The sequence below is a fragment of the Syngnathoides biaculeatus genome, chromosome 1 (assembly GCF_019802595.1).
Source record: "Syngnathoides biaculeatus isolate LvHL_M chromosome 1, ASM1980259v1, whole genome shotgun sequence".
NCBI lineage: Eukaryota > Metazoa > Chordata > Actinopteri > Syngnathiformes > Syngnathidae > Syngnathoides > Syngnathoides biaculeatus.
Genome location: NC_084640.1, coordinates 9,717,896 through 9,731,346, shown reverse-complemented (window position 1 = coordinate 9,731,346; position 13,451 = coordinate 9,717,896). Strand labels below are relative to the sequence as shown.

General features: G+C 42.4%; 1 protein-coding gene across 3 annotated transcripts in view; it reads right to left on the bottom strand.

The window, feature by feature from the left end:
• The window catches only part of LOC133498169 (teashirt homolog 1-like), a 143,329-nt gene that overhangs the window by 102,798 nt on the left and 27,080 nt on the right, over positions 1-13,451 (bottom strand). For all 3 annotated transcript variants that reach the window (XM_061814698.1, XM_061814707.1, XM_061814715.1), the window contains exon 2: positions 1,364-1,433. The gene's annotated coding sequence lies outside the window, so the exon portion shown is untranslated. The remainder of the gene's footprint in view (positions 1-1,363; positions 1,434-13,451) is intronic.

The window sequence follows — 13,451 nt, the reverse complement described above, 5'->3', positions numbered from 1 at the left end:
ACAGACGGTTAAGAGCCATCCGTCAAGGACTCTTAATTTTTCCCCACCAAAACAGAATCTGTGTAAATATGTCAAAAGGGGAATGAAATTAGCCTGCTCGCTTATTGACTGTGATACAATCTGAAAGGCAGCGCGCCGCATAATTACATACTTGTCAGAGTCGTAAAAATTAGCTGTATAATCGCACGCTGCGCTTTTTGTACAACTTCATTTAGGCCCCGACGTCTTACAGATGGAGGCTGCTCGTCGCAATTGAACACTCGACAGTCTCGTCCGACACCATCTTGTTCGCTGCGACTGACAGCACAAGCGTTTGATGCCATTGACGAGAATGGACCACAGTGTGAACGGGGACAGCGAAAAGTCGGCGATGTGGCCCAGCAGAGGAGTGCAAAGAGGGCAAAGTTCCCATTCTGGCTAAACTCGGAAGACGAGGCCGACGGGCACACGACGTGCAAGTTTTCACATCAGATGACGATGTGAAGGTGCTTAATTGTGTCCGAGGCGGACAAAGTCAGTGTCTATACCATTGCCATTACCATACCAATTGTCAATCACGATCATAAATGTTGCTAAATTTATATCTTGCTGACAGTGTGACAAAACTTGGTCAATTTGGTCAAGTTGAGGAATCGTATTTCACTAAAAATTTTATATTTGTGTATTTTTTTTAGTTCTGCAACATTTTTCTATTAATTTGTGAATCAGTATTTTTTTCCTCTAGTCATTATTTCATATTAGTTAATTTTAACTGTGGTGTAAGAATGTGAATATATAACAAAAATAATGTGATAAAATATGTATATATTATTTTTTCACTGCGTGGGAGATGGGTTTATGTTGCACTTTAAAACCACAATCGACGCATTAATAACGTGAAAGTCGTGTTTGTCACAGACGAATTTCCTGCAGAAGAATTTCCATCGCGAGCGGATTTTGTTGCAAAAATAAAGTGAGCGCGACTTCCTTGAGGTGGGATACAACATCAGTCGGCGTCTGGGCCAGGTGGGCGCCGATTGTCGTCTTATTAAGGGCGACACAAGCGCTGGAAATAAGATGTCTGGCCAGGTGCGGCTTTTCACTTCTCGTCTGCCGCCGCCCAAGCAAGCAGCAGCTTCTTCCGGCATGTCGCTCGCAGTTTTAGCCCCATCATTTATTTAAATTTTCATTACTATTTGTTGCTATTGTGCCATCTTTTTTTTTTTTTTCCATTATCGTCTCAATTATCGTCTTGGTCACACGTCCCGATTTCCACTCATATCACATTTACATCAAGTCGATAATGCATCCCCCGGCGCTGAATTATTTAGCGAACAACTTGAAGTAGAAGAGGGGGTGATTCATATTTAAAACAGACACCTACTCTTAATGGCAGCTTCTGCTTAATCCTCGCAGAGCGTTGACTCGCCGCTCGTCTCCCGATTCTGGAACCACTGTAGCGGGGGGAAACAAAAATTCAGATTTTTATTTATGTGTCACCAGTGAATTGATTGGCTTTATCGTTATTTACAGTGTGCATCGCTCACTCAGGACAAACGTCTCACATTCCTAATTTGACAATAAAAAAAAAATTTAAAAAAAGAGTTTGGCGGCACAGTGGGGCAGCTGGTAAAGTGTTGGCCTCACTGTTCTGAGGTCCTGGGTTCAACCCTGGACCCGCCTGTGTGGAGTTTGCATGTTCTCCCCGTGCCTGCGTGGGTTTTCTCAGGACACTCCGGTTTCCTCCCACGTCCCCAAATCATGCAACATTAATTGGACACTAAATTGCCGCTAGATATGATTGTGAGTGTGAGTGTGACTGTCTTGATTGACCTTGCGATTGGCTGGCAACCAGTTCAGAGTGAACCCTGCCTCCTGCCCGTTGACAGCTGGGATAGGCTCTAGCACTCCCCGCGCCCCTCATGAGGATAAGCGGCAAAGAAAACGGATGGATGTACATGGGCTACCCACACAGTTAAGCTCATCTGAACTGTGTTGCTGACTAAAATAGCAGAACACATCATAACACAAAGTAAATACAGTCTGTCATCAAGTCTCTCTCTGGTCCATTTTTATATTCGGGGAAGCTAATAAACAATGATTCTTTTTTTTTAATTCACTTTATTTTTCCCATCTTATGGAAATGTTTTTATTTTTCAGTTTTTAGTGTCTATATTGAATTTTTTAATTCATTTCATTCCGGATATTTAATTTTTTATGGTCAGTTGATATTTTTTGCGTAGTCATTTTTATTGTTTTTAATTCAATATCTTATATCTTATTTTTGTGTAGCTGTTTAATAGAGTTGAATGCTTTGTACATTTTAATTCAATTTTATTTTAGTTTATGGGTATTTGTGAATAGAATATTTTTGGTTTTATTTTATTTTGCTATCCCTTTATTTCATGTTTACATTTTGATTTTGAATGTGAAATATGAATATAAAAAATGCTGTTCAACTATATTTTTAGTTGACTTAAGTCACCTCAAAGCAACTTCAAAGACGCTGCCACCTGTGCGACAATGAGCTAACTTACTCTGCACGAAGCGAAAACACAAGAAGATACACTTTTGTATACTAAACAAATGATCATAATATTATAGGCACTTTTGTTTTATTAAACAAGTACCAACAGACTTTAGCTTCATTTCTTCAAACAGTACAAACCTTTGCAAGGATCCCTCACCCTGCAGGAGTACCCCTTGGAGAATCAGCGCGCTTGTTTAATGAAGGAATCTCATTACGCCGGACACGAAGGATGCGGCCGAGAATTGAGATAAGATGTTAATGCCGGTGAAAAAAAACAAAAAAAAAAAACCGTGGCGTCGATGGCTAGTCGCATTCCTAATGAAGACGCTAATGGCGATTCCACTCTTGAGAAAAGTCGCCTCCCTGGGTTGTTGAAGTCGTAAAAAGGAGTTTTCTTCAAAACACACCATTTGTTTTCAATGGCTCCCCGGGGTGCCGCGACGCATAAAAACTTAAAAGTTTCCACGACAAACAAAAACCCCTCGTGTGTTACACGCTGTTTAAATTCCTCAAATGATGATTCATTCGGAAATCCATTAATGATTTGAAATTGGACGATTTGAACTGGATTAAAGGGACAAAACAAAGATGAACTTGACTTGTGTTCATACCCCAACCCTTACCAACGCACCACATACAGCACGTGAATACAGTACTAAAAACTCTTTGGAAAGATGTAAACTGGGCTTTTTCTTCTTTTGTTACATCTTTTTAATGAACAGATTCATCGTCAAGGTTCCGGGTGTTGCAGAGAGTGGCACGAGGATCTCGTCGGCATTTAATATTATACATATTCGCTATTTTGGGAGGAAGGTTCCAAATTTTGTGGTGAATCAAGCTAGTTTTGAGACTTCGCATTGGAATTATGCAAAATGTTCGCTCGTATTGTCGATAGTTTTCAGGTGGTCGAACATAAAAGTTGTTCATCCTTCTTACGACTCCACATTCGCTGTCAAATGTGACGATGAGCTTTATTAGAGTACAAATTATTTGTCTTGCAATGTTTGCAGCGACGTGGTTATTTATTTCCCGCTGCACTCCGGCACCTTTGATCACTGACCGCACAGCCCGCAAGACACTGATCGGCGTTCCCACCGGGACGGCGGCTTCCATTAGACCGAACACAAACCGCTAAAGTGCGGACCAAAACGGCGGTCTATCTGCCGAAACGACAGCGCGAGTGCGACGTGTCAAACAAAACGAGCTCGGCAAGTTCTATCAGGGCATACGGCGGCACATGCGAAAATAAAGCGAGGAGACGTCGGCTGTTTTTGATGTGAATGTCAGGATGCGTCGAGACAGCTATGGGGAATAACACCGCTAATAAACACTCTTCCCTTCTGGAAAAAAAAATAATCATAAAAAATTATGACACAAGCATCTACAGTATGTTTAATTTATTCCACCGTATGACAAAAAAAAAAAAAAAACATGCGTCAAAGTCAGCGGTGGACTAATTAGGCGAGGACGCACTGACAACGATTTTATGTGTCGCTACTTCAACATGCAACGCCGGGAAGTGATGAGCGGCTAGTGGGTCTTAAAGGCATTTGTCAAAAACGGGAAACGCTCGGAAGTGACTTATTGTCGCGTTTCAAAGGCCTCTTCCATTTGTTTGCCCTTTACGACTGTGACGGAAAGCTGAAACAAACTATTTTTATAAAGCTCCCGCCTCTGTTTCAGATGACCGTTTTCCCCTGGATCCATTCGCTCCTTCCTGTCTAATTACCACAGAGGTCTTTTTTCCACCCCCGAAGGAGACCACATGCAACTCTAATTGCCTCCCTCATTAGTTATGTTTTCACACCGCCGCATAGGGGGGCAATAAATTTTATCACTTAATTTTGTCAGCCGTACTTCCACGGGATGCGTATTGATGCGTCCGCTGCTGCCAGGTCCCGCGCCTCCGAGCAAAATTAATTGACAAAGCGGTAAAAATTTATCAGCACATCACCAGATTAGGCGACAAATTGACGCAATGAGGGGAATCAATTGCGTGTCTGTCAACGGAGTCGGGGCGAGGCGGGGGGCGACGACGGCGGGGATGAGCAGCCAGAGTGACTTGCGAGGCAGGTGTGTTGATTTATGTTTTTATTTGGACGGCGGACATATATCAACGGGAGTTACAAGTGCGCCGCTGGCTGCCACCCCTCGATTGCCTCGCGAGCTCGGTAAGTTTGGGACCGAAAGTCGGCCAGAGCGGGGACAACCGTTGCTGGGAATCCATGAAAACAAAGAAGAAAAGAAGAACTACATGGAAATGCATGAGTTGAGGCTAACACAGTAGTACCTTCGCTGCTTCCCCCAACTTTTTCGAGTTGCAAGCGGTTACCTCGTGTTCCTTTGCTTTCGGCTTTTCCTGTTAGGGGTCGCAACAGCATGTCATCTTTTTCCATCTTAGCCTATCTCTTACATCTTCTTCTCTAACACCAATGTCCTCATGTGTTCTCTCACAACATCCAACCACCTTCTCTTTGGTCTTCCTCTCGCTCTTCTGCTTGGCAGCTCCATCCTCAGCACCCTTCCTACCAATAGACTCACTCTTTGGCCTCTGGACATGTCCATACCATCTAAGTCTGCTCTCTCTAACCTTGTCTCCAACTTTAGCTGTCCCTCTAACGAGCTCATTTCCAATCCTATCCAACCTGTTCACTCCTAGCGAGAACCTCAACATCTTCATTTCTGCCACCTCGAGTTCCGCTTCCTGTCGTCTCTTCAGTGCCACCATCTCTAATCTGTACAGCCTGGCTGGCCTCACCGATGTTTTATAAACTTTGCCCTTCATTCTAGCGTAGACTCTTCTGCCGGATAACACCGGACACCTTCCGCCTACTGTTCCAACATGCTTGGACCAGTTTCTTCACTTCCTTATCATCACATTCACCATTGCTGTGGAACTTTAGATGAATGCTCATATTTGTTTGGCGCAGTTTTTACGCCGGATGTCCTTCCTGACGCAACTAACATTTATCTGGGCTCGGGTCAGGTGTGATGGTCTGAGCGCTCCCAGTGCTGAAAGGTCTTCTTCGGGTTATTGCGCATGGGTGTAGAATTTTTTTGATTTTTTCTACTTCCGTTCCAGTCTGAAACATCCCCATCCATATTTTCATTTTTGTGTGCATTCTCGCTATGGACATCTCACAAAGCCGAACACAGTCAATGAAAGAATACAGAAACTAAAGCGAACGTATTGTTTGTTATTTATCAACTGGAAAACGCGTTCCTGCATTGAACAAGAATTAACAGAGGATTGTTCGGGCTCAGTCATTAAGGCACATTTGGGATCGTGAAAGTAAGTGTCATATCACCCGAACCCATACCCGGACAATCTTCTGTTGATTCTTGCTCAATGCTGGAACGTGCTTTCCAGTTGATAAATAAACAATACGTTTGCATTTGTTTCTGTATTCTTTCATTCACTGTATTCGGCTTTGTGAGACGTCCGTAGTAAAATGCACGTGGAGCGAAAATGAACGCGCGGAAGAAGCATGGATAGGGAAGTTTCAGACTGGCACGGAAGTAGAAAAATTCAAAAAAATTCTACGTGCATGCGCATTAATCCCAAGGGACTTTTCAGCACGGGGAGCCCTCAGACCGTCACACCGGCCTACAGATTCCATTGGCTTGTGCCCCCGTAGGGCTGCATTGCAAGCAGTCACCTGGTGATAGCTGAAAAATTACACCAGTTAGGCTCCCGTTTCAAGTGAAGTGCAAAAAAAAAAAAAAAAAAAAAAGAGCTACATTCGCTGAAACTTCTTGGGAGGAGCTACAGTAGGCCCCACCCCGGACGCTAACAAGCAGACAAATGCTCAGTCCACACAATAGCAATCTGGCCTGTTTTTGTGGAAATTTTATAAGATTGTCCTCAGGTCTGTGTGGAGTGAATTTGTCCCGCTTTTATTGATTTGTTATTGTTTTACTCAATCCAGACATTGAGACGCGAAGCTCGTTCCCACTCCCTTGAATGTACAGAGCAACGATACGTACACCGTGACACTACAAGTACCACGATTGGATCCCCAGCTACCTCTAAAATCAGAGCTCCTTCGGCTGAGGTGAACCATTTTAATAGGAACTCGTCTTCCGTGAGACCCTGTCAACACGCGGCGGCTTCACACTTTAAGGTCGCGACCTGCCATCCGAGAAAGCAAGACCACCTGGAACATGCGAGACCTGCGACGGCCCAACCCCACCCAAGTGTCCGCATTTCATACATTTGGCTTACATAGTGCGGCGTTGACAGTTGGTCTTTCAAAAAGCATTGGCTTGACCTCAACATGCTTTGTGAACAAATTGAGAGCAAAATGGCCAGATAGCGTCAGCCCTCGGTGGCTTCCTCGGGGGGTTGGGTGCACATTTTATAGGAGTAGAGGCGGGGGGTAAAGTCCAAAGGCTCGTCTGGAGGGGCAAGCGGGAGAATTGCTCGGGCGCCGCCACTGTCACGTCTGTATAAACAGCCATTGATTTTTCTGTCCAGTCCTGCCACCTCGGCCATTTATCCTCGGCGTCGCGGCCGGGGAAAAATTCTGTTACAGTCCGCCCGGGCCCTGGAGGCCTGTGCGCGAGAATAGATTTCACCTGTAAACAGGGAGAGGAGAGCCGTGGCCACTTAACAAGGGCAGGCGGTGTCACCGTGGGGCGGGACGCGCGAGGTCATACTCGACGGGTAATGACACAAGCTGCTGCGGGGGGAGGGTGACGAAGCAAATCCAGAATTCACCGGCAATTTGCCAGCTAACATTAAGAGAGGTTTTTCGGTCCGGGCTGGGATTGTGTTCAAGTAAAGCACCATCACGCCCGTCTATTTACGAGGCGTGGGGGCCACGGTAACTTTGGACCTACTTGAAATTTAGAAGTTCAAACTCGAGACTTGCATTACTGCGTAAAAGAGTATTCAAAGACAGAAAAACAACTTTTTGGAGGATAACGTGTAATTGAGAGGAACCGTGGGCCGCTTTGACGCCACGGCACGGGCTAAGCGTCACAAAAAAAGTGAGTTCTTGTGTTAAGTTCCTACAGAGAGTGACAGTAATGATAGCGTGTGAAGGTTAACTCGCGGAAGAACCGGAGCGCTGCCGCAGCTTAACTGCAAGAGAAGGTTTGAAAAGTACTTATTAGTCAAAGTGAGGGAAACAGTGGTGGTATAATGAAATCACTTGATATTACTTACGAAGCAAATCTACAAGCTTGACAGGATTTTTATTTTTTATTTTTTTTTGCTGATGCTACACCTGCCCATAAGGCTTACACACCAACAAATGGAAAAAGAAAAAACTGGTTGGGGAATGCAAAAGAGCTATGATGAGCAAACACTTGTTTTCGCCTCTTGTTGCCTCCAGGTACCCATACACTTTTTTTTTTTTTGGGGGGGGCATGCAATTTTAATGAACGTTAGCATGAGGGCTTCCCGGCGCCGCTCGTCAGCCCGCAGTTTTTCTTTGCGCAAAACATCGCCTCCGCTGTGATCAATATGTTTGTGCCTCGGAATGCTATGATGAGCGTTTAATGGTTTTGTTTTTTATAAACGACATCACGACATTCCTTCAGATGTTCCGCCAGGTTCCCTTTGTTTGGGTTCATTTGCATATAACGTCCAGCAACTTGAAAATCCTCGTTCCCGTCTGAGGAAGTTTGTTCAGAAGACAAGAAAATTGCCGAGCGTAAACACCAAGCTTGCTGTAAGCCAAATTCATAAACAGGGAACGGGAACCAAGTCCAACTACGAATAGCGAAAAACTGAGGAACTGATGACCCCTCCAAGATAGATTTGCCGATATTGAAGTTGAAACTATTTTTTCCCACTATATGCAATTTTATGTTATGAAACCTATTTTCAATAAAAAGATGAATAAATACATGTACCCTAACTCCCGGCCTACAAAGCGCACCTGAATATAAGCCTCACCCAGTACATTTGTAAAGGAAATACTATTTGGTACATACATACGCTGCAGCTGTGCAAAAGCTGCAATTTCCCACATTGAAGCCCACATACAAACACGAGACATTTACAAAGAAAGACGGTACAACGCTAGCGCCGCTGCGCTAACAGGGCTGGACCGGTAAAAGTCAATTCCTCGGCACATATATTCCACTGGTCTCACTCTTACCTTTTCCGCTCAAGTGCGCCCTTGCGGCAGTTAGGGAAAAAAAAGTACAAATTAGTTGCATCACTGCATAAACCGCAGGGTTGAAAGCGTGTGGAAAAAACAGGCCGGAAATTACGGTAATAATAATTCAATTTCTAATTCAACTTCATTGTATTTTTTTTTTAAATATACTTCTGTTATTGAATTTACATTTTGAAAAAAAAAAGCATGATTTTCTTCAACAGGCAACTTTCTAACAAAGCACCGAGCCTAATCTATTATTCGTCGATAATTCTATCATTGATGAAGACCATCTTCCAGCAACTGAGCTGGCGCAATACTTGACTGGAACCAGCAGAGGCACTAGTGTTCAATCTTAATTAGAGGATAAAAGAAGAAAACAACAAATTTTAAATTACAATTTTCCCGACTCTAACCATAAAATGATTAAAAAAAAAGATAGTCAGTTTGTCAACCAGCCATCCTTGAAAAAGGTTCCTGCGCCTTTAAACACGCCGACGCCCAATCAGTCTCTGATTTATTGCCTCCATGTCCAATCTCAAGTTCACATGCTGGACTAAATTGTCCGACGTGACTCTAATGAGCGTCGCTACGCGGCTAAACAGGATGAAAGCAACAGGATAAGAAAGCAAGGAGAGGCCGGAGCAATAAATATCCCGAGGCCGCGAGGCTCGCATTGCTAATTGCCTTCCCGGAGAAAAAGAAGCCTCGGCTGCAGTAAATAATGAAATTTTAATTTCTGTCCTCGCCGTCGCGTTTTGCCTCATACGAGAGTTTCAAAGAAACGTGGCGAGGCGGAGGGTGACGGCGGGGGTGCGCTGGAACTAATGACAGATTGAGATAAACTGAATATTTATCTAGCATCTATGAGTAATGCTACAAAATCATCTTAATTGGGCGTACGAGAAAAAGCAAATCAAGTATTTCAACTTCTAAAAACAAAACTCATGGATATACTTCTTCTAATCTGGAAACACAAACATTGGCCAATCAATTGCTCAAATGGAAGTATTCTTTGATGTTAAGAATAGTATGAAGAGTTCAGACACAGAAGCAGATATATCCATTTTTTTGTTGTTTCTGTTTCAGATGCAAAAGCGGATATATTCATTTTTTGTTTCTGGAAGAATCTCCAGAAACAACAAAAAATGGATATATCTACTTTGGCGTCTGAACTCTTCAAATCAGTTTTCAATGTGTCCACAGATCACTATTTTCAAACATGTGTGTCAAACTTTCAAACCCCATAGAGTGAATTTCTTTTATTTGACAAAAAAAAAAAAAAAAATTGGAAAAAAGTTAATTTTGCAGAAGCCCAAACACGATAAACAAATATAGGTAGAGACGGTTGCTAAATACTTAGCTTTATCTCCCTGTAAAAAAACTTATTGGGACTATTTTGGGATTTTTAAAGGAATATTTCAATACCTTAATAAATATAATGTATCTTAAAAAAAAAATTGTGAAAATTTTGGTTTAATTAAAAAATAATTTATTCAAATACAAGTATGTATTATGGATTTCCCATTGACTATAGGTGTATGTAATCTCTAATAAGATTTGAAACTATTTAAAAATATATATTTTCGAATGAACAAAGCATATCATATTTTAATAACTGAATTAGAAATTAAAAATTAATATTTTACAAAAACAAAATATGTAATTGGATTAAAAAATGCAAGATCAAAAGTTACACTGCATTTAAATATGTATATTTAATTGCAAAAATAAATTATGTATTTTAGGATTTCACGGAAAAATAGACAATATCAATGTAACAAGCGCTAATTTTTGTCTCTCGCCTCTTGGATTCGTTCCTCGATTTTCAACCCAACGAGATATCAGCCAAGTGGTCTTGTTTCCGGGGTTCAGTATTTAGAGCCCAAATCTGCTGATCCACTGTTCATACCAAAAATAACAACTGGGATTTATATGGTGCCTTTCAGGTGATGCAAGGACACAATGTTGTCTCAGAATTTTTACAACAACAACAAAAAAATCTATAGAAAAGAAGGACCGCCGTGGACCATCAATAACTTCCCACTCGAAACAAATACACCGAGGAGCAAGTGAGGACAATGTCTGAGTGTTCCGTACAGTGTTGGCAAAATGTGAAAGAAAGCCCCATTCATCTAAATCCGGCGGCACACAAAATCAAATAAATCAACAACGGGCGAATATAAAAATATTTGTGTTGTGGACAGATAATTAATGAGCACAGCTGCGCTAATTAAAAGCCATCTGAGTTTCATTAATCTTCCTTGTTGGGAGTTTCAAAAAAAATAAAAACAAAAAGAGTGGACAGCCACGCCTTTCTCCACGCAAATCCTCGTCCTTGGACTCATTTTTCAGGTGATCCGGAAGAACGGGCGGCATTAATAACAGCGCGCAAAGACGAGACAAAAATGATGATTTCTTTTCCCACTGTTGCTTGTGTGCCCAGCTGTCCTGCTTTGTTCAGCTGAGTGTTGAAGTGAACACACAGCAGAACAACAACATGTTTTTCCTAGTTGGGCTCAGTTTGAACATCACTATTGATACTTCGCAAACTTTGAAGGACTTGTTTGCAGAATAGTCACAAAAATATTGCACTAAGATAAAAAATAAAAAAGGGTAGGGGCGGCAGTTTTCAAAATGTAATTTAAAAAAAAAAAAAACATGTTATCAATTGTTGCTCGTGTCTTTCAAATGTTTGGTGCTAGGAATCCAGTTGCAAAGCGACACAACGTGGTCTTTTCGTTAAAAAGTGATCGTCAATATCCCGATTCGTTGCTTGTACGCCAGCTTCATCTCTCATAATTTTAAGCGATTGATTTAATCGGCGGCACGGTGAGTCAGCTGGAAAGCGTTGGCCACACAGTTCTGAGGTCCCGGGTTCGATCCCGGCCCCGGCTGTGTGGAGTTTGCATGTTCTCCCCGTGCACTCCTGTTTCCTCCCACATTCCAAAACCATGCAGCATAAATTGGGCACTCTGAATTGCCCCAAGGTGTGATTGTGAGTGCGGCTGTTTGTCTCTATGTGCACCGGCAACCAGTTCAGGGTGTACCCCGCTTCCTGCCCGTTGACAGCTGAAATAGGCTCCAGCACTCCTGCGACCGTCGTGAGGATAAGCGGCTAAGAAAATGGATGGATGATTTAATCACTATTTCCGAATTTGGGGTTGTCGACTTTCAGTGCAGTACCACGATGAGCCACAGCAGGCGAGGCGGCACTGACGTCTGCTGGAAGAGATCTTGCCAAACAAACAAGCAAGAAGAGGCACAGAAGCTCCCCAACTAATCGTCACTCCCGCAAAGTACAGAGAATGCAGTACTGCGAGTACTATTAATTACAGTTTGTGACGCCATGTTTGATAAAGTGACATGACATGCTAATTTAACGTTGGCCCCGTCATGACGTTTAACATTATATGTCGACAGAGTTCGTTACATGGTTTGAATGTATAACTGACCCTTCTGTAGGTGTCAGTTTTACAGTAAACTTCAATTGCTAAATAGCTTGAAGCAAGCCAGCTTTGAGTCTTTTTATTTCCTCAAAGTGGTGTTACATGCTAGTCGGCCATTGAGAACAGGCGTGGGAAAATAAAAAAAGTGTCAAAAAGTTTGAACGGGCTTAGCGCATACGACAGGGGTAAAGCCATCTCCAGGCTAGACACTGTACATAACTGTAAGGCTACGAATGTCACAGTAAATGTGCCACTGGCCTAGAAACAGGAGTTCAGGACACTCAGATATTCACCAATTTGATTAAATATACCCCCCCCCCAAATGAATTAATGTTGACTTGAATATTGCGTCATCATGTCGTGGGGAAACAGACAAAAGGGAGGGCTGCCACAATGAGCAGTGAGTCCAAAATACCGCAATGACCTGGAAATAGGAGTTCAGAACATTCAATGAATCCAGCTGTAGTTTATTCCTTTTTAGGAAATTTTAACGGCATTTAAATTTGCTGATTTAAAAAGAAACCCATGGCCATTGCGTGGTAAAGCCATGCTTGCCGTTTGTACATTCTAAATTATTCAGACCACCTCCACTCCCCCCATTTGGCACAGTACATAAAAATTGCGGCTGGTAATCACAGGGGCAACGGCCATTAAAGCCTTAATGTGGCTAATGTTTGCCTAATCAAAGTTTTATGGACGGCAATAAACTCGGAAACAACATGTCTTAATTAGCCTTTAATTTGAGATGTGATATTGGTGTAATCTCTCATTTGGAAGAGCCAAACAATAAGGCGACTGCCCTTGGGGATGGTTATTGTCTTGCATATTTTAAAAAAAAAAAAAAAAATTATAAGCATTTGTTGCAAAGGAAAAAAATGCTTGCAGCCCAATTAGTATCGGTAATTGTTGTTATAAAAACATTTATCGCGCGTACACTTTTTTTGTCTTCCAACATATTTTAATTTCTGATAAGGTGTTAATTGTGCTAACGTTGTGACATTCAGAATCAGGATATGGGCGAGAGGCACTGACGGGCTGTTTTGTTGGGAATTTATTAAGAGCGAGCCGCTCAAGTGTTTCATTGATCGTAATAATGATTCATTAGACGTGCAAATGGAAACGGGTACACGATAAATCCCAAGACAAGAAAATGCCAGCACGATACAAAAAAAGGTGGATGCTACACCGGTTTATTCCCCCCATACAGTATTTAACGCCTCCCGTCTTCCCAGCACCACCCAGGCGCGAGGCGGACATTTTGAGCGACGCTATTAGCCGCAAAGGATTATTATTCTAATGTGAAAATGGAACTAATGGTGTGCCAGATGCTTTTTGCACAATTATCTGGCAAAACAAGTCTCGAGTCAAGTCGCGTGTTATTAT